Here is a 25478-nt window from a genome sequence, read left to right on the forward strand (position 1 = left end):
GGGACTCCCTAGCCCCCTTCCCCACCCTGCTCTTTAAGCTCAAGAAATCTTGAACATATTTCCCTCTGAAAGGGCACCCTTTCAGCACACAACTAGAATATCGCTTCATGAAAATGTGGTTGTCCCTTTCCATGAGACTGTTGGAGGTTGAACTTCAGTGTCCCCAAACAGCAGCTTTCTTTCTGTGCCAGACCTTAGGATCAAGGAAGCACTTACCCCATCAAGAGATCTTCTATGTTAATATTTCCCAGAAGGCCTGTGACCGCATCTCCAATGCCTGCTGGCATTGTTCAGCATGCCCTGGGTGGATTCTGTGAGCTTGCCGGCTCGGTCACCCACATCATTCAGGGGCAGGGGCAGGGGCGGAGGGGGGGAGATTTGCGAGACCAAGGGTGTCGACGTGTCCTTTTGCAGGATTCTTCTCTGCACCAGTGAGTAGTAGGCTGCCCAGATCCCCTTGGATATTGAGGGCATCAGTGACTTCTGAGAGTGATGGCAGTGGGAGCTGTGGGAACTGGCCGCCACTTCCTTTGCCCAGGATGCCACCAAGAGCATCACCTCCAGGTATATTGAGGGCTGAAGTGATGTTTAACACAGGCAGTAGGTTGGAGTTAGACACCATGGATAACACTTTTCCAATTGTACCAGACAGAAGTACCTTCTCGCACATCAGCTTCTTCTTGATCTTTTGGGGGCAGGGTGACATTCATATCTGAAACGGGTCAAGAGATATGATCCTGCTGATGGCTGTCCAGCTGGTTCAGCCAGAAGAACCTTCCCAGCTGGAAAAGCAACACCTCTGAACTGTGAGACCCATGGGTCCTGTATGTCATGCCTTCTGGATATATCCATCCTGCCACTGCCCACCACAGGACAGCCTGGCGATGCAGAGATAACCCGTCTTCTGTCAAGAGTTAACAATTATTAGCACCCACCTGAGGCCAACCTGGTGTTGAGGATGTTACTCTAAAGCAGTTTGGGCATGGAACAAAAGGACTAAGTTCAGGGAGCCTGGGTGGCTCAGTTGGTTAAGCGACTGCCTTCGGCTCAGGTCATGATCCTGGAGTCCCAGGATCGAGTCCCGCATCAGGCTCCCTGCTCGGCAGGGAGTCTGCTTCTCCCTCTGCCCCTCCCCCCTCTCATGTGCTCTCTCTCATTCTCTCTCTCTCAAATAAATAAATAAAATCTTTAAAAAAAAAAAAAAGGACTGAGTTTGGCTTTTGAGCCCAGTAGCTTTGAGTTTATAAGGTCTAGACTCTGTTCCTTGAAGTCCGAGTGGCCCAAGGCAGGAGCTTCTCTTTCTGAGCCCCAGTCTCTGCACCTGTCCAGCAATGCATGATAGAACCTGCAGCATGTGTTGTTGGGTACAGGATGAATGAGTTAAGCCAATTTTAAGTGTAGAGTAGGGTTGAGGTGGCTAGTGAAGAGGTGGTGTTGCTGACAGATCTGGACTCTTCTGTTCTCCATCTGTGTGATTCTGTGCAAGTCTCTTCTCCAGGCCTCATTTTCCCCTTGTGGGTCATTGGGAGGTCTTGCCACCTTTGACAAGCTGCCCATACTAAGAGAACACCTGCATCAGCTCTGATCCTCCTGCAGCATTGTTATCATTAGGAGGGAGGAGGTGCTCACCATGTCTTTGCCTCCACACTGGAGATAAGCAGGGCGGGGAGAAGTGGAATCCCAGAAGATGGTGGGGAAGGAGAGAGGGTCAAGAGCCAACTTGGAGAGCTGTGAAGTCACGAGGGTCCTATCCTGTCATACTGCTCTCAGTGGCCTGAGGAAGGAACTCAGAAGGGGAGCTATTACATCTGGATGGTGGTCAACCCTGCCTACCTCAGCAAAGAAGTTAATTGGACCAAAGGACAACAGAGTAGCAGGAGGAAGAAGTTCACTGGTACCAGCCCTGTTGAGCTGATGGGCCTTGGCTTTTGGAGCCTTGCTGCTGCTTCCCATGCATGGGGCTCTACACTCTGGAGAGTGTAGGGTGATGTGGATGCACCTGCATCATAGGTTTATGCCTAGAGAATTTCACATGAAGACCCATACAAGGGTGTTCAGGTCAGCATTGTTTGGAGTAGCACAGAATTGCACAGGACAGAAACTGAATAGATGAGTATTGTGGGGGATTCATCTAATAGAATACCATGGTGAAAGTGAATGGAAAGTCTTTCTCATTAAACATGGATGAATTACCTCAGAAACAAGATTGAGACAAGGTGCAAGCAGGTTACCTTTTGGGAAACTTTATAACATGTAGTGCAATTTTTTATATTGAGAAGAAATAGCCACATATCACAACATACAGAGAAATGGCAAGGGAAAAATAATCAGGCCAGAGGTCTCCTCCAGGGGTGGAAGGAGAAGGAGGGAGGGAGGGAGGGAGGCAGCCCTGCAAGAGCCCTGGGGCCTTCAGCCCTATGCCTGAGTTTTATTCCTTAATCTCAGTTGTGTGTACAAGAATATTTGCTGTGTATATCTTTTAAGGTTTTTGTATGTCTGACAATGAAATTAACAACCACCACCACCACCAAATCACTTTTTGCTGGGTACACAACTGTTATTTTTTAATTTGTATTTTATTTATTTATTTATTTATTTATTATTAAGATTTTATTTATGTATTTGACATAGAGAGACACAGCGAGAGAGGGAACACAAGCAGGGGGAGTGGGAGAGGGAGAAGCAGGCTTCCCGCGGAGCAGGGAGCCCGATGTGGGGCTCGATCCCAGGACCCTGGGATCATGACCTGAGCCGAAGACAGACGCTTAATGACTGAGCCACCCAGGCGCCTCTAATTTGTATTTTTTTTAAGGTTTATTTATTTATTTGAGAGAGAGAGAGCATGAGGAGGGGGAGCGGTAGAGGGAGAGGGAGAGAGAATCTGAAGCGGACTCCACACTGAGCAAGGAGCTGAGCAGGGCTTGATCTCACGACCCTGAGATCATGACCTGAGCTGAAATCAAGAGTCAGACGCATAACTGACTGAGCCACCCAAGTGCCCCCACAACTGTTATTTTTACCACTGTCTGAACTTTTCTATATATTTCAAGGATTTTGTCATAAGGCAGGATGAGGGTAGGCAGAGCGGAGGAAATGTTCCTGAAGAGGCAAAGCAGTGGATGTGTGAGCTTTGGGCCTGGGCACTAGGATTGTTAGGCAGGTGTGATGCCCCTACGTCATCCTGTCCTGTCATCCTGGAAGGCTGGCTGTAGAAGCCACGGCAGCAAAAGGCCACCACAGGTTGCTCTGTGGGCTCTCCTACTGGCCTTCCTTTGCTGATGAGTCCTACTCCTTTCTTGCTCTCCAAAAAGAGTCACTTCTTTGCCAAGCCTTGGAATTCCTGAGCTCCTCTGCTCTCTGGCCCCAGATTGTTGGAGGACAGAATGCCGCATCTTTGAGGAGGAGGCTGGGACTCAGGAAGGGTGTGAGAAGGGAGCTTGGAGAGAGCAAATCTGGTCAGGGGGTTTGGGGATGGACCTGGATTTCCCATGTCCTGCCTCCTTGTCCACCAGGTTGATGCTCTAGGCACCTGTGGGTGTTTGGGATGAGCTGTAGAGGCCAGCAATGAGCAGCCGTGAGCGCTCCAGGTGATAAAGGTCACATAAAAGGCAGGTAACCAGACATTTTGCTGGTTCCAAGAGCATGTTGCTTCGAGCAGTCCTTCCCCATGTGTGGACTACAGACAAGCAGCTTCAACATCAACTTGGAGCTTATTAGAAAACCAGGTTTTCAGGCCCACTGCAGTACCGCTGTACCACAATGTCTGGGAGTGGAGCCCGGGGAGCTGTTTTATTAACAAACTCCCAAGGCGATTCTGATGCGTTCTCCCTATTGGAGGTGTAATTAGCTTTTGGGTTTAGAAATGAGAAGTGTGTGTGAGGGGGTGGAAAATCAAAGGTGTGCTTAACCTTCTTCGAGCTTGTTGTTAGACAGTAAGTACTTGGCCACGGGTAGACACCTGCCTCCGGGTCCCAGCTCGACGTTTTCTAGAAAGAAAGTCTTTTTGGGAACGACTGAGCAGTGTTCTGGGTAGATCGAGAGGGACTTTTTTGAGAGCCCCAGTGGCTGCTTCATTGCCAGAAAGAGTTCCCAGCAGTGAAGATGGAGTCAGCAGGTCAAGTGCTCTTGCCTGGACGGTCAGCGTGATGACCAGGGCCCAGAGGGTCAGCATCTTGGCAACCGATACCTGCAGAAGTGAGCTTTGTTAGACACCACGTTCCAGTGGGCCATGGGGGGGCCAGTACCTCTGTACTGAATATACACATATAAGGGTCCTAGCTCTTGTGGAAAGGTGCCACTCACATTATTGATATTCTGTCTGTGTATTGTATTCATCAGAAAATACTCCATCACATGGCAGTCAAAGTCTTGTTTTTTCTACTTTTCCAGCTTTCCATAAAGATGTTTACAGGTTGGTGGCAACCTTTGAGTACAGGCCAGGCCCTGCCAACAGCCTTACCTCTAGGGTCCACATCCTCCTGCCAGTCTTCCGTTCTCAAATATCCTTGGAGCCTTCCGAGTTATCAAGTGGGGAATTCAAGAATTTTGAATGATCCAGCCACAAAAGGTGTCGCTCCAATGGTGGTCAAAGTCTCTCCCAGCTTCTGGTCAACTAGTATATAGCACTGTCCTTGTTGGTATGAGCTTTCTAAGTGTCAACCCCTTTGTGGAGTGTAAATGGACATCAGTTGCTCTAAACTCTCTACACAACCCTGAGAAGGAGGGTATATCCTCATTTTACCGACGGTGAAACCCGTGGTACAGAATAGGCAATATTCTCACCTGTGCCCACTGGCCAGCCTCCAGCTGGTAGTTTTGCTCAATCAGGACTAAATCACCCAATCAATCAGTTTCAGGCTTGGCACCCTCTACCCCTTTGGTCATTGGGCTGTCCTGGCATTTCATCTCAGTGTGCAGAGGCTAGAGCTATCTTTATGTCAGTATGACCATGTCAGGACTTCTCTTGTCTTTTTAAAGCCTGTTCCCATGTTCTCAGAGAGCACAGGCATGGTCCTATGGTGGCATTGGACCATCCTCATTATTGTGTTGGTGGCTCCTCTGTGTATGGATTGATGATTGAGTTAACCCATTTACCCACTTTCTGTAGCTTCTTCTATTGCAGGGCACTGGGTGGTCCTATTGACCACAGAGGATGTGGCTTCTTTTTGTTTTGGCCAGGGTTGAGCAGCCATAACTGTTGTGAATGTGTAAACTTGTAAGTCTGACTTTCCCTCTCTTTATTGGGATGTGTCCATATGTATCTGCTTGTAGGGTACTGGTCAATGTAAGTACTGGTCAGTGTGCTAAGTACTTGATCCTCAACATCTTATATAATCCTCACAGCAAGTCTGGGAACTAGATAATATTTATCACCCCATTTCTAGCTGAGGAGACTTAGTCTCAGCAAGAAGACAGAAAGCTGGGTCCACGCAGGCAGAAAACCCCTGTTTGACTCTAAGTCAGGTGTGTGACTCAGTGGTAGCTTCCCTTCTCTTGCCATCAGATTCCTCCCTTACAATGATTCTCTCAAGTCTTTCTCTCATGTTTAAGGTAATAGGGAGGTTTGTGTCTTAGGGTATTTTCCCTCAGTGAAGCCAGTAGACTCTGGAGTTCCTCTCTGTTTGCATTTTCTTACCTTCTCAGGTTTAATAAGGTCAGGGTCATCGGGGCACCTGGGTGGCTCAGTCAGTTAAGTGTCTGCCTTCGGCTCAGGTCATGATTCTAGGGTCCTTAGTGGGGAGCCAGCTTCTCCCTCTCCCTCTGCCCCTCCCACCCTGCTGGTGCTCTCTCTCTCAAATAAATAAATGAATAAAATCTTAAAAAAAAAAATAAGCTCAGGTTCATCGACCTCTGCTCTTGCCATGCATAGGCATTGCCCAAATCAAGCTGCCTGCCATTTACCAAGACCGAGAAGAACTGCTATTGCTGAAATGTTGGGAAAGACGTAATGGGAAGTCAATGACATCTTTCGCATTGAATTAGTTAGACTTTAGGAAAAAGCTCATTACATATTCATTATTTTTCTCATTTTACCTTCATCTGTGAGAAATTGGAATTTGGTGTCTAAGGCAACATGTAGGTGTCCTGTGAGGGAGAAATAATAAAATTCTCTGCCTGTGACTGAATTTGTGGCACTATTTTAAAGACATTGTCTTGAATCATTCAAGAATCCCAGGAAAGATCCCTCATTTTTTAAAAAAAGATTTTATTTTAATTAATTAATTTTTTAAAAAGCTTATTTTAGTAATCTCTACACCCAATGTGGGGCTCGAACTCATGACCCTGAGATCAAGAGTCACATGCTCACATGCTCTTCCAACTGAGCCAGGCAAGTGCCCCTTAAAAGATTTTATTTTTAAGTAATCTCTACACGTGGAGCTCAAACTCACAAACCTGAGATCAAGAGTCCCATGTTCTACCGACTGAGCCAGCCAGGTGTCCCAAAAGATCCCCCATTTTTATTTATTTATTTTTTTAATGAAAAAAAATTTTTTTAGATTTTATTTATTTATTTGACAGAGAGATAGAGAGCACAAGCAGGGGGAGCGGCAGACAGAGGGAGAGGGAGAAGCAGGCTCCCCGCTGAACAGGGAGCCTGACTTGGGGCTCCATCCCAGGACCCTGGAATCATGACCTGAGCTGAAGGCAGCCACTTAACAGACTGAGCCACCCAGGCACCCCAAGATCCCCCATTTTTAAAAGCGGTTGCATACCAGGCAATTGTTACCACCTACGATGCTAGGGAGAGTGCTGTGCATTTCAGTAGGGAAGGGGCATTGCTAAAGAGATGATAAACGCCAAACCCTAGGTATTGATCCTTTGGTGAGCTGTCCTATATTTGTTCCTGCCTCAGAGTTTTGACATTGTCTTTCGTGAATTTTGATTTAGCAAGTTCTTACCTTGCCCAGTGTTGATGGGTCTCTGTTGATAGGCAGACGTTTTCGGAAGCTGCCTCTCCTCCTGCTCTTGCCTGGGAACTGTCAGAAGCAAAGCTGCATGTCATTTTATAGCCCAGCGTCTCTCACAGAAGTTGTCAGACATGAAGGGGCATGATCCAAATGTGCTGATAAGGGTGGCGTGATACAGGCCGAATGCCAAGATCAGCGCCTGCTAATGGTTGTGACATTTGCCAGTGTCTTTCTGAGGGGTGTTCAGGGCGCTTGGAACTTTCTTAGAGGTGCAGCCAGGCCAGGTATCTGTCCTTTTCTGATTTTAAACCTTCACAGGCCTGTTATCTTCAAGCTAGGTGGGTGCCGGGGGAATGGCAGAGCCGAGGAGGGTGTAAGGCCGCCAGGTGCCAGCCCAGCGAGAGCCCTTTATGGTGCCGGTGCTGTCCCTCATTGTGGTGGGCACTCAGCAGTGACCAGTGCTATGGTGGGGATGCAAGGGAGAGGGTCTTTAGGGACAGCCTTCCTGTCAAGTGACATTTTATATCAGATGTATGTGATAAGAAGGAAGAGAAGGATGCAGAAGGATTGGAACATACACAGTGTCTGCAACCGGTGAGAGCATGAGTGCATGCCTGGGGGCTTTTAAGCATAGCAGTTATATAATTTGCTCAGCCCTCTTTCCTTTCCCTAACTGTGCTTGGAATCAAACTTGATGGGGCGCCTGGGTGGCTCAGTTGTTAAGCGTCTGCCTTGGGCTCAGGTCATGGTCCCAGGGTCCTTGGGTCGAGCCCCACGTTGGGCTCCCTGCTCCACAGGAAGCCTGATTCTCCCTCTCCCACTCCCCCTGCTTGTGTTCCTGCTCTTGCTAACTCTCTCTCTGTGTCAAATAAATAAATAAAATCTTAAAAACAAAAAACAAAAAACTTGAACAGAGTCCATAGCCTGGTATAGTGCTCATTTGTATTCAAGAATCCTAGGCTCTTTCTCCTCTTTACCTCATTTAATGGCCCCCAAAACTCTAGAGCCTATTCTCTGGGCCTCTGGCTTATCTTCTATTTTAAAGAAGGCCTAGTCACCTGTTAGGTTCCTACCACTTGAAATTTTGTGATATTTTACATCCTGTATGATCAATGCCAGAGTTTGGGAGAGAGAGATGATGTTGCCTAAGGGGCTGGTTAATACCTGCTCCTGCCAACCCGAGGCTGGGGAATTAGCCCAGATCCCTGCCCTCAAGCAGGCTCCACATGTTTGCTGCAGGGCCCTCTTCAACCCACGGGGGTTCTCATACTGTGAACTTCAACTATAGCTTCATTTGCCAAAGGTCCCATTTTGGGCTTTGCTGAAATGTCGGAAATAGAACGAATGACAGTTGACCTTTTCTCAAAGGGCAGAACCTAGAGTTTTATATATGATGATGAGTAGAAGACAAAACCCAACTGTCTTGAGTCTTATTTTTCTTGGACATCTGAGGGAAATGGAGTTATCTTTTAGGCAAAATTTGTGACAGCTGTTGGGGGATGTGGCCCTTGACTTTGGTGCCTCCAAGTGGTTCTCTGGACCCAAAGAATGGATGGGAAAGGGCACATCCCGGATGCAGCCTCTAGTGGCCCTTGGGGCCTCCCAGTTCTTTGTCTTTCTCTCCTTCAACCTTAGGAGGTGGGGCAGCCATTGAATTCTGCTAATCCAAGATCTATAGGAAGCCCTTTCACGCAGGGTGGCTTATCACACTGGGCAAAAGGGCCTGTTTGTTCCCAAGCCCTAAGAGATTTGACCTGCTGACTCTTGAAAGAGAGGACCCTTTCAAGGCTGGCCAAGGTTTGGCTGAGATCACAATTGCAGATGATAAGGCAGGTACCAATTCTTAATGGCCTCTATGAGAAGATGTCTCAATAGGTCTGGCTGAGCTGTGCGTGTCCCACTGACAGGCATCAGGATTTTGACCTTTCGTAGGTGTTTCTTTAGTGACATATGCACACCTGCGTATACATTTATATGCTTGTCTATGTCTTTCTAGTCCAGCACTCCTGCCTCAGTTTCCTTCTCTGTTATAATCAATCTCAGATCTTGGCCAATAACAGGAACTCACAGGGGCCTCCTGCAGGGAATTTTTATCCCTGCACACTCTTACGTTGCTTGTAAAGTTTGGGTCAATTTTCATTTCTTAGGATCTCTCATAAGATTTTCAGTGGGCTTTGTGAGTTATCAAAGGCTAAGAGTATGGGTTTTAGGAGGAGAGGCAAAGTTTCTGCGTACAAGATTTGGGGCCAGACAGACCTGGGTGTGAATCTTGGTTCAGCTGCCTGCTGGTGTGTGGTCTTGGGCATTATCCAGTGTTTCTGTGTCTTAGTTTCCTCATCCGTAAAGTAGGGATGATATTGTTCCTATATAGGATTGTCATGAGGATTAAGCAAGATGAAATATGTTACAAGATAAGCACCACGTTAGCATATGTGAGTATTCTATAATTTACTATCATCATCACCATCATCATTTTTTACTATTGTGTTGGCCATTTTCAGTTTTTTTCACCCACCTTTCTCTCAGATTTTATACCATTTCCCTAGATTTTCCCTAGATTTTGGCAACTACTCATACCTTGTTTGCAACAAGTACAGTATGAGTGCTGCCTCTTGGAGTTGTGTAATATGTAACTGGCACAACAGTGCGACGCAGCCTAGAAGTGAATCAGTGGGTGAGCTTACGAGCCCCCCCACCCTCTCTCCTCTTGCCTCTATAGGTCTGGTTATGAGAGAGCTGCTGGGGCTGTGTCCTGACTTTGCCATTTTGTGTTTGTGCTCCTAGAAATGCTAGAATGTTGAAACAGAAAACGTCTCAGAAAAAGTTTAGAAACAAGTCAGTATAAACTGAAAAATCAACCTTAAGACACTAGGAATTTGGTTATATAATAAGAAAATATCCATTAAATATATCCAAGAAAACATTCATGAATATACTCATTTATCAAATATATGAAAGGTAGTCCTTGAAATAAGTTTTTGGTAAGTTGGTAAATGGTAAACTTGGAGAATTGGTCATTTAGTAAATTGAGTTTCAAAGAATTTATCATTTGGCCAGTTGATTTTCGGCAAACTGAGTTTCTGAGATTTGACTTCGAGGGCCTGGTGTGGGCCCCTCCTGCCCTGACCTTTGCACTGACCAGGCCTTACCTTGCCCTAACTCCCCCCCATCACTCTGGGCTCAGGGGAGGGTCTCATATCCCCTTGCTGGCCCAGTGTGTCATTCCGGCCCAGTTAGGTGAGGGGCAGGATGGAGGAAGGGGGACAGGTGCCTCTGGTCTCCCATCTGGCCTCTGATCTGCAGAGGCCTTGTCACCAGCCTCCCAGCTCCCAGCCTCTGGACCCCTCCTCATTGCCGTCCTCTCTCTGTGTTGGGACCAGATGACCCTGACTGCAGCACAGGCTTTTGTGAATCTCTCCCCTGCCAATTCTCACTCTTAGGCTGCTTCTTACAGGCAGTCCTCCTGTATTTCCCCAGTGGCTTTGGCCCTGCTCCTTTTTTCCTTGTCTGGGAACTATGGACAGGACCCCAGTGTGAATGGCACCCCCTGGCATTGTGCAACCCCCTGGCCTGAGTGTTCACCCTGCAAGAGTATCTAGGCTTCTTGAACCAGACCTAGCTCCTGGGTCATCTCTTGACCCTTGCCACAGTTCTCTTTGGTCCAGGATCTAAGATATATTTATTGAATGAGCTGCCTGTAGTAGGCATTGGCCAGGTCAGGTTGCATCCTTGCCCACATGGACTCTCTGGCTGCCTTGCTGGACCTTTCATTACCACTGTTCCCCACTTCCAGTTGGTCCCCCTTCTTGAACACAGATTTACTCACTTTATGCCCAGAACTTTCCCTGGCTATCGTGGGCCACAGAATGATGCCAAACCCTTCAATCTGACTAGCATTTGGGCTCCTGCCTACTCCTTTGGCCTTACTCTGCAGTCTTAACAGGAGTCCTCAAGTTGGAGCATAGAGAGATGCCCCTGTAAGGGAAACAGAAAGCCAGAGTTCTGGGCTCAGCTCTGCCAGAGACTTCCTACGTGTACTTCCTGAGTGTCTCCTGGGTGGGAGGCACTGGACAGGGTGTGGGGGATGCAATGAAAAGCAAAGACGGGGTCCCTGCCCTCGGGCAGCTTACCACTTATTTAAGGACAGAGCACTGGCCAAATAATCATATGAGTGGGTGGGCGATTGTTATACAGACTGTCGGGGAGGGAGAGCAGTGAGTTTTATGGAGCAGAGGAGCCTGACTGGGCTCTACACTCCCGTAGAACCCACTTCCCACACTCCTCCCACTTCCTGGGGTCACCTCCCCACAATTCTGCCTGTACTCTGTTATCTCAGGGTCTGCTTCTGAGGGAGCCCGAGCTAAGACTGTGATGTTTTAGAAAAGTTTGATTTTGTTGCTGATATCTGAACACAGGCGTGATGTCTCAAAAAGTTCAGCTTTATAGCGTCTCTCAAAAATACAAAATATCCACCCCATTGGCAACAGTTGAGTGAGCTGAGTGTTAGCCACCCACCTAAGGCAGGGCACGTTTGCCATCGGGCCCCACCTGGGCTGCTTCCTTTGGGAATGGTATCTCCCTGGACCCTGCAAGCACTGGAGTGGTGAGCCGTGGGCTCCACCATCTCTAAGGGCCCTTCCTGGTCGCACCTTCCACGATGCCAAGCCCCGCTCCCCTAAGAAGCCCTTCCCAGCCACGCATCCCGCTTCTGAGCTCCTGTCAGCACCAGCTGCCTGGGCAAAGAACAGGAGGGCACCCAGGGGACCTTCCCACCCTCCCATCTGCCACACCCCAAATTGCAGTCTCTACCCTGCCTCCATCTACCTGCCTTGCCCATGGGCAATTCTTTTTCTTTTTTTTTAAGATTTTATTTTATTTATTTATTTGACAGAGAGAGAGAGACACAGTGAGAGAGGGAACATAAGCAGGGGGAGTGGCAGAGGGAGAAGCAGGCTTCCCGCTGAGCAGGGAACCCGATGTGGGGCTCGTCCCAGGACCCTGGGATCATGACCTGAGCTGAAGGCAGATGCTCAACGACTGAGCCACCCAGGCGCCCCGCCCATGGGCAATTCGTAACCAACTCGGGGGGGACAAGGCAGAAGCCAGCAGCCGTGGGAAGCTTTGGACACAGTTGATGCTGCTCCAAAGTGTATGGTATATGGGCCTGAGGAGAAACACAGGGGGCTCACCGTTGTGATGGGGCAAAAATATCCCGTTCAGAAGCTCTAAGAGAAAGGCCTCCGTACGTTTTTCCTACAACAGACGAAAAAGGAACAGGAGGGTCACTTCGGCTGGGCTGGCAGATTCTGACCATGGGACTCGGGCGTCTCCATTGTACAGGTGCCCACAGAAGATCAGAAGTGGTCCCGGGACTCCATTTTTAAAGGGCATCGGAGCCAGATGTCCAGATAGTGAAGGACTGGGGAAAGTTGAGGGGCCTGAAACAGAGTTACCCTCACCCTAGGTCACAGGGACTATCTTCATATCTCTGTGTGATAGTCCAGGGGGAGAGCAAATAGGCAGGGCCCTCCATCAACTTTTATCTCACTCAGGAAGAGCCAGCCCCCCACCAGGAGGCCCTGCTCACTCTCTGACTCCCCTCAATCCCTCTGATCCAGCCACCCTGGCCCCCTCACTGCTCCCTGAACCATCGGGCACACTGTTGTCTTGGGGTTTTGGGTCCTCTCTTCCCCATGCCCCCACAGCTCTCTCCGTCACCTCCTCCAGTCTTTGCTCAAATACTTACCTTCTCAGTGAGGCCTTCCCCCACCTTCCTTTTTAGTATTACCCTCACCCACAGTCCCGATCCCCCCATCCCCTCTTCTGCTTTTTCATAGCATCATCCCCTGCTTCCATAGTATATGGTTTACCTTACTGAGCTTATTGTTCATTACCTGCCCTCATCCTGCTAGAGTGTGGGTTCCACGAGGGTCCTTTGTTTTGTTCACTGACATATCCCAAGTACCTAAGACAAGGCTGGGCACATAGTAGGCGCTCAGTAGGTATTTGTTAAGTGTATGAAAGAGGGAAGTGGACAAGTTTAAGTTCTAGGGGCCACCCTGACCCCATGGGGTGTGGGGACGCCAGGGCAAGATGAGATCAGTGATAGAAAGTGAGTGAGGCTTTCAACTGCCTACATCAGCGACTCAGGGTCTCTTTCCGGGCCTGCTGATGGGTCCTTCAGGACCATGGAGAGGCCAGAGGTAAGGAGAGACTCACCTGCTTTGCAAGGCCAGCAGGGTAAGGGCCCGGGGTGACTGTGGTACTGCTAGAGAAAAGAGATCCCCCTTTCAGGTCACAGCAGCTGCTTGGGGGTGCAGACTCAGAGAGCCTCCATCACAGCACCCCCTCCTCCTCTGCCCCCTCCCTCATACACACCGCTCCAGGCGCTGACAGTGGGCAGGGAACGCACCCCTGACCACACTCCCCCTCACCCCCCCCCATCGCTCGGTCAGTCCTCTTATTTCTTCTGAACATCCAAAACCAAAACAACACTACCTGTTTGGATTGAACTGGAGTTTTAACTCCTGATTTCTCGAGGAAAACACAGCCTTCGAAAGGACATTCTATGGGAGTTGAAATTAGATCAGAACAGGAGAGGAGTTTATGTTCCAGCTAGAGGGATTCCCTTCACCTTGACCCCCATGAATGCTTGTGAGAGGGCTGGCCCCTCTAACGCGGTCCTCCCCCCACCCAACTGCTGGTCAGGTGTGTTCAGATCATGCCCGTGTGGGTTGCCGTGGGAGAAGGCACTGGCGATGCTGGGTGCTCCCAGAAGCCAGGGCAGGCTGGGGCTGGGTACGAGGCTCAGCCCAGTGGAATGGAAACCTCGGGCAATGAGGCACTTGGCCATAGAATCACTGTTGCTGGAAGCCAGATGATGTCTTGGTTTTGAGGGGGTTGTCTATGGGCCTCCGTGATTCACACAGTCACCTTATAGACCAGAAATAGGACTTTTCACTACCAAAGATGACCCATTTCATTTTTTTTTTGAAGTTTTTATTTATTTATTTAAGTCATCTCTACACCAATATGGGGCTTGAACTCACAACCCCGAGATCAAGAGTCTCATGCTCTTCTGACTGAGCCAGCCAGGCGCCCCAGAGATGACCAGTTTCTTGACCAGAGTCATGCCAACTCCTGTGGCAGATCCCAAGGTCCTGTGTGTGCATCGGATGCTGCTGGGCTCACCTCTGGTGGAGCAACCATCCGGTCCCTCTTATCTGAGATACTTTCCCAACTTTAAGTTCTGTGGAATGGGAAATAGGAGTCCCAAGGGGGCTCAGAATAGAGAAGGGGAGACTTTGGGGGAAGCTGTATTTCCCCAGAAATAGAGTAGAGAACACAGACACGCTGAGCCCCTCATGAATTGTTTCTCTGATCTTTCTCCTGGCTTTGTGGACAAGGGCTTCTGATGCAGCCATGTCCAGGGAAGACAGTCAGAAGACTTGACAACTATCTGCAAGGCACTGAGCAGAGGGTGTCGGAGGCAAAACCCTTTAGTTGTTGAGGAGGTCCTTGGGGAGCGCTGGAAGCTGCGCTCAGGGGAGCTGGTGCTCAAGCATTTTAATGTGCTGACAACAGGTGCAGCTCTTTGGGTGTGACTTGATCAAATATTAGCAGGAGACTCAATGCTGAGGTTTGGCGGTGACGTCTACCGCTGCCTCAGTCAGCCGGCCCTGGAGGGGCCCCCAAGTGGATCCAGGCCCCCTGAGGAACAAAGAATTTCAAGGCTTACTCACCCAGGAAACTGAGACAGAGGAGGTGTTGCTGGGCCCCAGCAGCACCAGGAAGCCCGGCTGGGCGACCATGGCGGTGTGGCCATCAATGTGGACAGTGAGAGGGTCGGGAGCGCTGATGGTCAGTCTCACACTTGCTCTGGACTGATTAGAAGTCTGAATGAAGTTAAAGCAGAAAAGGTGCAGACAGGTAGAGAGCATGGAGTTCCTTAACTTCCAGCTTGGAGGAACGGGACCAGGATCATCTTAGGAGTCGGGCCTCCGAGTTTGTATTCTAGCTCTGCTGAAACTTGCTGCATGACCTTGGGAAGTTTACTTAAACCTCCCTGAGGTCCTTTAGGGTGAAGTGACATCCTCCTTTTCTTGGGCATGTGTAGGAAGTAAGAACATAGATTTTGGAGCCAGAATCCCAGCTCCCCCACTTGTAGGCTGTGTGGACTGAGACAAATTTCTTCATCTCTCTGTTTTCATACTTGTAAAATAAGGATAAGCGTGTCTCCTCCATAAGGTTGTTGTGGGGATTAGATGAATTCATTCGTGTAGAGTGCTTAGGACAGAGCCCGGCAGCTCGTCATGCTATTGTTACCTGTTGCGATTGTGGTTTGTTCATCGGATGCCATATTCTAATAGCCTTTGGAGAGAGGACACTGAGCATTGATTTTGGAGTCCAGGACTGGCTTCAAATTCTGGTTCTGCCGCCTACTGAGCAATATGAGCTTGGGCAGCTGAATTCACCTTGCTGTGCCTCAGTTTGCTGATGTATGAAAATGGAATGAAGCATGGAGTGTCTGGGGGTTATGTTGATGTAGGTGGAGGGGACTAGCACATAGTCACTGCTCACTGTTGCCCCCATGCACACCTCTGTCTGCCTCAGTAGGTATGCCTTAGTGGGGTCAGGGCCTGGTTCAGTAGTGAGTAATGATGCTAGCCACCTGGCCATGGGCCTCCTGATCGGGGCGACGAGCTAAGCGCCTTACTTGGGTCCACTCCTCTAACCCTCACGGCACCTGTGAAGTAGCTGCAGTGAATTTTGGAGTCCACAGTAGGAAACTCTGGCCAAATGGAATATGCTTCTGCGGCCCAACCCTGCCCCGATCCCAGACTCCTTCCTGAGATCCTGGCTGCCGTGCTGGAGGGGAAGGAAGCTGGCAACACACCCACCTGGGGCCCAGGCTCCCACTCTCCCAGGGACAACAGTTGAATGAGCTCGGTAGCCTGGAAAAAGGGCAAAATGTGTGGCATTTAGAATCCTGTAGATCTGTTCTGAGCAGCTTTGGGGGCAGGGGTGTCAGTGTGGTTTAATGAGGTATAATTGCCCCCAACTGAATGACGACCCCCGTTGTCAGCATGGGAGGGGCCATTCACCTGGTTTCTCACCATGATATATTTAGAAATGTTAACATTTTGTTGTTGCAGTGATTTCCTCCCCCAAGTATTTTACTGTGAAGATTTCCACATATTCCTCAAAGATAAAAGAATTTTATTTTATTTTTTTTATTTATTTATTTTTTAAAGATTTTTATTTATTTGACAGAGAGAGATACAGCGAGAGAGGGAACACAAGCAGGGGGAGTGGAGAGGGAGAAGCAGGCCTCCTGCCGAGCAGGGAGCCCGATGCGGGGCTCGATTCCAGGACCCTGAGATCATGACCTGAGCTGAAGGCAGACGCTTAACGACTGAGCCACCCAGGCGCCCCAAGATAAAAGAATTTTATAGGAACATTTGTATACTCATCACCTAGATTCTTCAATGAGCATTTCCTATACTCGCTTTATCACATTTCTATCCATCTATCCATACTCCATTGGTTTTGAAAATCATCAATCATGATAGAAAATAGTAAAAAAAAAAGTATAAAGTAAAAAGTACAAGTCTACCCCAACACCTCTTTCCCTTTTCCTCCAAGTCCTATTTTCAGGGGTAACTACTATTGGCATTTTGGAGTACATCCTGACTGTTTTCTACACACATGTAAGCATGCATAGATGAGAACATTCTAACCACATGGTCTCTGAGGAGATGACATTTGCACTGAGACCAACAGTGGCAGGAAGAATGTTCCAGGCAGAGAGACCAGCATGTACAAAGGCCCTGAGGTGGGTAGCAGCTCAGCCTGTGTGGCTGGAGTGTGGCGGGTAAGGAGACAGAGCTGGAGAGGTTAGCAGGGAGCTGCAGAGAGGAGCCTGGCTTTTGTTCACAGTGTGATGAGGAGCTGCTACGGGCTTTTAGGCGATGACGTACCTGGATTTCTCCCTCATTTGATCCCCTCATTGACCCTGGGCACTTGCTCTTCTTGCAGACTTCTGTGGGTATGCCTCCTCATCCCCATTCCGGCCACCTCCTCAGAGATGTCTTCACTGACTGCAGCACCCAGGGCAGCCCTGTCATCCCCACTAGTCACTTGCTGATCCATTGCTCTTATTATAAATAAGATAAATTATTTTATTTTTCTGGCTGTTTCCTTGTTCAGTTTCTATTCTCCCCCTTGACTTTGAGCTCTGCAAGGGCAGGGACCCTGGGTGCACAGGGCCTGGCACATAGTAGGCTTTCAATAAATATCTGTGGCATGAATGAATGGATAAGTGTTATGGAGAGAGAAACAATAAACGGACCTGGATGTTCAAGGAAGTCTTCCTAGAGGAGGGGACTTTTGTGCTGGGTTCTGAAGGCTGAATAGGAGTTCTCCAGGGAGGTCCAGAGGGAAGTGACTTACTTAGGTCCACCCAGAAAGGAACTCTGCCAGCTGGGCTGGGCCTTGGTTTCTTCATGTGAAAAGTAGAGCAATAAAGTTATGTAGTGCCCTTTCTCGAGCACTCACTTTGGAGTCCTGGGGGTCCACAAGGATCTCCTTGCCGGTGTAGAGGCAGGATAGGATGTCATTGTAGGTTTCTAGCCCAAAAGCCAGGTCCGCCATGCTGCCTTGGGCTAATTTTGGAAGGGGTTGGGGGGTTAGGCGGGCAGGCCTTCGGGGTCTCTGGCTGGGGCTGCAGGGTGTCACAAGCTTCAGAAAAATGAAGAAGGAGAAATTCAGTGGGAACAGTTTCCCTGGCCAACAACCGGTTCCAGCTGTAACCAATATCACGGGCTCACTATGTGCTAGGCAGTGCTGAACACACGTGCGCACGCGTGCACTCTCATTTCAGCCTTGCAAGGGTGCCGTGAGATGGGAACTCCAACTGTCCCTATTTGACAGATGAGGAAACAGAAGCTGGGAAGCCCGGAGCGGTAAAGTGACTTGCTCAAGGTCCTACACATTCTAAGAGGTGGAGCTGGGTTTTGAACGCACGAGCCCCCTCTCCTTGCTTCTCCCTCATCTGACCCCATTCCCTTCTCTGTGCCTTTGTTAACAGCGCCTTCTTCCTATCCTCTCGTACCCTTCTTGCCCACCTGACCCACCTCTGACCATTCCATGGGAAGGAGGAGGGAGCAGTGAATGGGAGTTGGGCAGCCAGCCTCATCCCTTCTGTGGGCCTCAGTTTCCCCATCTGAGGGGTCCGTTCCAGCTGGGCGTTACGCATGACCCTGCACCCCTGAACTGCCCCACTTGCCCTCTTGTTGGAGCCTGATGCCCGCTCACAGGACACGTAGCCCTGTGGTCACCCCTGCTCTCCAGCGCTGAGGCGGGACTCTCCGGGCTCAGCACCAGCTCCCGAGGCCGGGGGCCGCCAGGTCCCCCCTTCCTTCTCTCTCCTTCTCTCTCTCCTCCTCTTTTGCCTACCGCCTCTTTTTACCTGCTCCTTCTCCTCCTCCTTCTCTTCTTCGTGCCTCCTATCCAGAGAAGCCCCACCTCACTTTCCTCTTTGCCCATCCTCCCCCAGGCCAGTGGAAGTCCCTGGAGGGTCTGCCCTGGCCGGGGGGTGGGGGGGGTGGCGTATCGGGACGTTCATCAGGATGGCCTCGTCTGTGAACTCCGTGGTGGTGAACATAGTATTGGAAGTCTTCAGGGCCCAAAGATGGCCGGGGCTGCAACGAAACCAGGACTCAGCTTCCCCTGGGGGAGGGTGGATGGGTGTGGGGAGGCAGCGAAGCAGGCAGAAATTTGCCCTCTGTCTCTGCTTAGTTTGAAGTTCCTTGCGGGCTAGGTCTGTGCTTCTTGCGACAACGAACATTTATTGAGCAATAGCTTTGCGCCAGGTTATATGTATTATTGCAGCAGTGCGGTCCACTCTGTAGGCCTAGGATTAGTCCCATTTTACAGATTGGGAGACTGAGGCTCCAGGGGAAAATGACTCGCTGAGGTCATAAGACACAGTGCACTTTCTCACTCTCACTAGAAAGGAGGCTCCCTGTGGGTAGGCTTTGTTTTGTTTCCTGTTATATTCTTAGAGCCTAGAGCATCGTTCTTGGCACACAGTAGGGGAATGGAAAATAAGCCCCTTCCTTGGTCAGGGGCTACGTACACAGAGTGACATGCAGCAGGCCTTCCAGCAGTGAGTTGAGTAGGGTCATGGCCAGGGGGCATACCTGCAGGGAAGGCACGAAGGGGTCCTTGTCAGGTTGAGGGGCTCTCCCTCGGGGTCACACCCCTCTCCCGGGAGGCAGAGGAGGATAAAAAACATACTACCTTCTGCAGGAGGAAGGGCAATGCCTCATCCAGGACACTTGTCACCAACTCCAGAGCTGCGTTCGCCAGGAGGGGGTCCATTCTAGTGGTGGGGGAGGGTAGGTGGGGTCTGAGACACCATGGAAGGGGAAACTGAGGCCACAGGCAGGAGTCCAGGGCAGGGCTGGAGGGACTGTGTGACATGGAAACTCTAGAGTGGCTGCTTTCTTCCTAGTGTCTCTCTTCTCCTCCCCCACCCCTACCCTTTCCTTTTCTGTTTTGTCCCCTTCATGCCTTCTTGCATTTTTTTTTAAAGATTATTTATTTATTTGATAGAGACAGTGAGAGAGGGAACACAAGCAGGGGGAGTGGGAGAGGGAGAAGCAGGCTCCCTGCTGAGCAGGGAGCCCGATGCAGGGCTAGATCCCAGGACCCTGAGATCATGACCTGAGCCCAAGGCAGACACTTAACGAACTGAGCCACCCAGGCGTTCCACCTCAGAGACTCTGATTTTAGGAATGAATATATTCCAAGGAAATAACAAGAACCCATGTTTGTTTGTTTGTTTTTAAGAATCCATGTTTTTTTTTTTAAAAGATTTTATTTATTTATTTGACAGACAGAGACACAGCGAGAGAGGGAACACAAGCAGAGGGAGTGGGAGAGGGAGAAGCAGGCTTCCTGCTGAGCAGGGAGCCCAATGTGGGGCTCGATCCCAGAACCCTGGGACCACGACCTGAGCCGAAGCCTGATGCTTAACGACTGAGCCACCCAGGCACCCCAGGAAGGCAAATTCTGCTGCTGGTGTTGGGGATGCCAGAAGAGGAGAAGCCTTGGGGAGGGAGATGGTACCGTCTCCCACCCCTGCCCTTCCCTGAGATCTTGCCTCCTGAAGCCCACCCCTTAAATTTTACCTGTTTCCAGCTAATTCTTGCTGATTCGCAGGAAGAGCAGATGTTGGGCCTTCCCTTGAGCCTGGAGCAGCAGCCCGCAACACAGCAGTGACCCCCAGACCAGCAGCATCCTCCCAGTCAAGACCTGTGGACATACAACTGGGAACCCCAGTGGCCACCTCCATGTGCCCACTGGGGACCCATTGTATAGGGTCTCCTAGCTCTGCCTCCCCTAGAACCTCTCTCCAGCTTTCCTCTCCTTGCCTTTCCCCCAGCTCCAGATCTGCTAGTCCTTGAACACCGCCTGCAAACCTCGCCACCTCACACTAATGCTTTTGGTTCCTTCTTCCTGGAATGCCCTTCTGAATCGTGTGGACTGCTTTCAAATCCAGGCTCTGCTACTTCCTGACTGTGTGACCCTGAGCAACTTACTTGACCTCTCCGCGCCTCAGTGTTCTCATCTGTAAAATGGGGATAAGCATAGGTTGTTGTGAGGAACACATTCAACAGTATATGCAGAGCACTTAGCAAGCAGGGTGCTCAACAGCTGTTTATGTGGCTGGGCGACATTGTGAGATGTTAGAAGATGTAGTACTCCCTTTGAACTGTGGAGGTTTCTGGATCTTGATGGAGGACAGGGGATGAGGGTCCTGGGGGAGGTGTTAGATTGGCTGGGGTGGGCACCAGGGAGAGGGGCTTGAAACCCCAGCTCTTTACCAGCTAGTAGGGAAATATTTCAGTATTTCAACCAAGATGTTTGTACAGGTTCTTACAGCTGAACTTCAGCCCTGCCCAGGTGGCCAAAGGACATAGTCGGGACCCTGGAGCTCACAGGCAGGGGTCCCTCCGGGTGGGCAAGGGGGTGTCCCCAGCAGATTCAGCCTCTGGAACTGCGTGCAGAGACCATTAGCAGGGCCCACCTCTGGAACTGGATGCAGAGACCATTAGCAGCCCCCCCGGCCCCCGACATGCTGCGCCCATGAAGCAGCCACCCAGAGTGTAAATGCTGCCCCTGAGCGAGGACAGGAGGCCCTCAAAGGCTGAGCCTACTCTGAAGTACCTGAGAAAATCCTGCCAATGCCTGGAATTAGTAGCATCCAATTTTTTGTTGCTTGGTGTCATAGGAGCTCAGAACAGTGATTACATTGGGTAATAAAAAATGTATTTGTTCGTTTGCATATGCGAGTTTTGGACTGGAAAATTTGTTCTCATGGCATTAAATATTCATATTTTGCTTCCAGGCTGATCTGAAATTCACCCACGATTCATCCCACCAGAGTTTAGTTGGTCCCTATTTTGGCACTTTTCTCAATCAGTTCACCCAAGTCGGGTCTCCCCTCCCTTCCTGCCCTTTGTACATCACACCGTCTCCCAGCTCTCTCCCCCTCTTGCCTTAAATCATCCTTACCAGCCCCAACTTCTACTTGAGTGCTTACTATGGGGCAGGCACCATGCCAAGAATGTTGTAAAGCTTCATCACATCACTGAGTCCCCACCACAATGGTCTGGGATCACGGATCACAAGTCCAGTTTACAGATGACAAAACTGAGGCTCAGAGAGGAAAGACGAATTGCCCAGGGTCACACAGGTGGCAGAGCTTGGATTCGAACCACTTAAAACCTGTGCACCACTTCACATTCTTGTAGGTGCTCAAGAAACGTTTGAGAAGTGCCCTCCTTGTCCTTACCTCTCCAGTCACAGGATTGCCCAACATCTCCCTGGTTCTCTGTCTCCAGCCTCCCGGAAAGGCACAACTTTTATAACCTGAGCTCGGAAGCCTGGCTGGGTGGGGCCAGGGCTTGTGCTCAGAGGAGCTCTTCAGTGGAGGAAGGGGTCCCCTTGGCATCAGGCGGCAAGGGGCTTCTGGCCAAAACTGATAGGGCTCATCACTGAGGCCTTAGTGGCAGGCACTGGGTCCAGGGCCAACAGACCTCAGCGGGGGAGGAGGGGAGGGGGCTCTGTGGGTTTGGGGGTGGGTCCTTTACCTTAGGAATGACATCAGAGGTGCGGAGCCTGGGGCAGGGCCTTCAGCTCTTGGGAGAGAGCCAAGGAAGCTCCCAATACAGGATTTGGCAGTCTCAGAACCTAAGTGAGTAAGGGAGTGTGTTGGGGGTGTATGGAGGAGAGCAGGTGAGTGGTAGAGCCAGTCCTTTCCATACATGGTTCTGTGCCATGCCTCAGCAGCCGGCCAGGCCTGGGTTCAAATGCCCACCGTCACTCAGTAGCTGTGTAACTGTGGGCAAGTTACTTTTTCTTCTTTTCATGTCTGTAAAGTGGGAATAATAAACCCACGTATGTCTTTGCGGTATTTGTGAAGATTCACTGAGGTAACTCAAATAGATGTCAGCACAGGGCCAGATCCATGGGAAGGGTTCAAAAAAGCTACTTATTTTAATTTCCATCTTAGAGAGGAGAACATTGAGGCTAAGAGAGGTTAAGTGATTTGCTCAAGGTCACACAGCTTGTCCTCTGTGGCAAAAGTAGGATTTGAAATCAGGGCCCAGAGAAGGGACTGGCTACCCAGTGAAAGGGAAATTCGGTGTGCAAGGGTCCTCTTACGTGGGAATCCTGGTGCCCCTGTTGGGAGCGGGCGCGGCTGGCCCCATCGGCCCGGCCTCCTTCATTAACTGCTGCCCGCACGTAGCGGGTCGGAGAGGTGATCCCAGGAGATGCCGGTAGAGGGGGAAAGAGAGGCCGGGAAGGAGCCGGCCCTTAAAGGTGTGGTAGTAAGCAGATGACCCCCACGGGCTTGGTCCTGTGGGGTGCTGTGGGAGCCAGCGTGGAGTTGTTCCCCTGCCCCAGTGGCTGAGTAAACAGGTTCATTATCCACCAACCTCCAGGATACCCCTCCTCCAGGAAGAGATCATGGGTGGCCAGAACCCAGGAGCCAAGGCTGTTTTGGAGAAGATGGAACCAAAGACTAGAGGCCCTGCCCCATCTTCCAGGATCCTGGAAGCGCCCCTTCCCCTCAGACCCTCGTACAACCCTAGGGAGCCAGAAGGGACCTGCCACCGACCGACAAGGGGGAGATTGGCTTTCTCATCTTCATGGTGAGAGAGGGTTCAAATTCAGACTCAGTTATGATTTAAGAAAATAATGGAATGTGATGTGTGGGGATGTCGACGCAAAGTGTGTCTGGGAGTAGGGGATGCGTGGGGAAGCTGCCACACGGGGCCTGGCCCCATAAGTGTTGGCTGATCCTATGTAAGCACCTCGTGCAGGGGCCTGTCTTGTCTTTTCTGTGTCCCTCTCGGCCTAGCCCATGTCTGGTAGACGGGAGAAGCTCCTTCCGGGCTGCATTCCCAGGCAGTCACCTGGTCTTATGCCAGTTTATGCCCTGAAGTTGGGTCATGCCTTTTCCTGAAACACTCCCTTCCTGTGGTCCCTTGTGTAACTGAAGGGCTCTGTGTACTGGGGCAGGCCCGGAGTCTGGAGAACAGGGGCCCTGTTGTTTGTCCTGAAACTGCCGGGTTCAGGGAGGCCAGGAAACAATGACTGTCCAAGTGGGAAGGGCCTTTAGTGATGAGTCGTGACATCCTGAAGGCCGGGGATTAACAGTGACAATGACATCACCCACCGATGATATTATCCGGGTCCTCCCATGTGCCAGGAACCCTGCTGTCGCATTTCATCCTCATCCCCTTGCCTCCTCCAAGGAGGGGACTATGATTCTCCCCATTTTATAGAGAAGGAAAAGGAGGCCCACAGAGGGGAAGCCACATCCCAGGGTCAAACTACTCTTGAGGGGTCATGCCAGAACTCAAAGCCTAGTTCATTTGCCTCCAGAGTCACCCTGTTCCGAGAGCCCTCAAGTCACCACACTATCTAGATCAACAAAACATGTGTCCCCCACCTAAGAGGTTGTCCCACACTAGGTGCTATTGAGGCTGACACAGAAGGTAGGTGGGCACAGTTGGCTTTCTTATTCCTGAAGCCCAGAGAGGCAGCCACGACCCTGGACATATATAGTCCGTATATAGTCTGTATATGGCCCAGACATAGCTCGGGCATGGCCCAGATTGGCTCAGAGGTGCCTAAACATGACCCAGATATGGCTTGGATGTCCAGTTCCCACGCCTGCCAGAAGCAAAATGACTCCTGAGTTAGGACAAAGATACACTCCAGACTGTGGGAGTCACAGACAAGTATTTATTTATTGCAGAGAGACAGTCTACATACTCCCTCTGGGACCCAGCCTACCCTGGATGGCCACCATCCAAGTCTTCATGGGAGAGAGGTGAGCAGTCCTGGGGTCTACGAGGAGGCTGGGGTGACCACAAGGGAATTCTGGAGTTGGAGGAAAAAAGTCAATTCAGTGTTTTACCTCCTGCCTTGATGTGGTTTATGCAGGTGGTCCTCCACAGGGTGGCCACTGGACCTGGGGATCATGACCCTGAACTCACTCACACAGAATTCTTGGAAGGGTCAGAGGAGTAGAGTGTGTGTGTGAACAGTGATGTGGTGCAGGGGTCTGGGGTACAGGTAAAGTATCTGCATGCAGAGGATGGGATTGTGTAGGACCGTTGTCCTCAAGTCCAGGTGATCACCAAACTCCCCAAGAGGTTTCATAAAATGCAGATTCCTGGCTGTATTCACTGGGTCCCAGCCAGCTAACTTTTTAATAACATCGCTCTGCTTTTTTTTTTTTATGCAAGGAACTTAACCTATTAGATTTCCCGCAATATTTTATTATGATAATTTTTAAACAGAGAGTAAAGTGGAAAGAATTTCCCAGTGACCACTTGTATACTAAGCATCTAGATTCTACCATTAGCTCTATCTAAACCATACTTGTTTTATCTCATATCTGTCCATTTATTCATTCCTTCAGCTAGCTTTTAAAACATATATTACAAAGCTATAAAAAGGAAATCAATGAGCTGCTAACTCAAAATGAATGAACAGAGCAAAACAGGAAACTTGGAAACAGATCCAAAGAATGACACGATACCTTTCCAACCCAAAGTGCAAATGATGGATTATGCAGTGCAAGCTGAGTAAAAAAAAAAAAAAAAAAATGGAGGAAAGTACCTAAATGCCCCTTCTTAAGAGATATGTGAAATAAATCAAGCTCTAGCCATCCAGTTGTATGGACACTTGTTCATCCAACATGAATCAAGTGTACCATGTATTTTAGATAAACTGCTTATATTATAACTGGATCATTGTAATGTAGTCTATTAGGGTATGACCCGGGTATTCATACAGTGGCTGGGTTTTACAGAGGAGGAAGCTGGGCTCAGGCCAGAGGACCTGCCTGAGGTCATGGCTAGAGAGAGGCAGAGCCGGGATTGCACTGGGGCTCTGGTTCCCAAGTCTTGACTTTCAGCCTCTCTCCGTACTGTCCACAGCACTGTTCTCATTATTCTCCATCACAGCCAGCTGAAGGGTGGG

General features: G+C 49.9%; 1 protein-coding gene across 1 annotated transcript in view; it reads left to right on the forward strand.

Annotated features, from left to right (window-relative positions):
• The window catches only part of CDK5RAP1 (CDK5RAP1 mitochondrial tRNA methylthiotransferase), a 105516-nt gene that overhangs the window by 57932 nt on the left and 22106 nt on the right, over nt 1–25478 (forward strand). The gene's annotated exons all lie outside the window — the stretch shown is intronic.

Source organism: Leptonychotes weddellii, chromosome 10 (genome assembly GCF_054177405.1).
Source record: "Leptonychotes weddellii isolate Sample4059 chromosome 10, ASM5417740v2, whole genome shotgun sequence".
In the NCBI taxonomy this organism is placed as follows: Eukaryota; Metazoa; Chordata; class Mammalia; order Carnivora; family Phocidae; genus Leptonychotes; species Leptonychotes weddellii.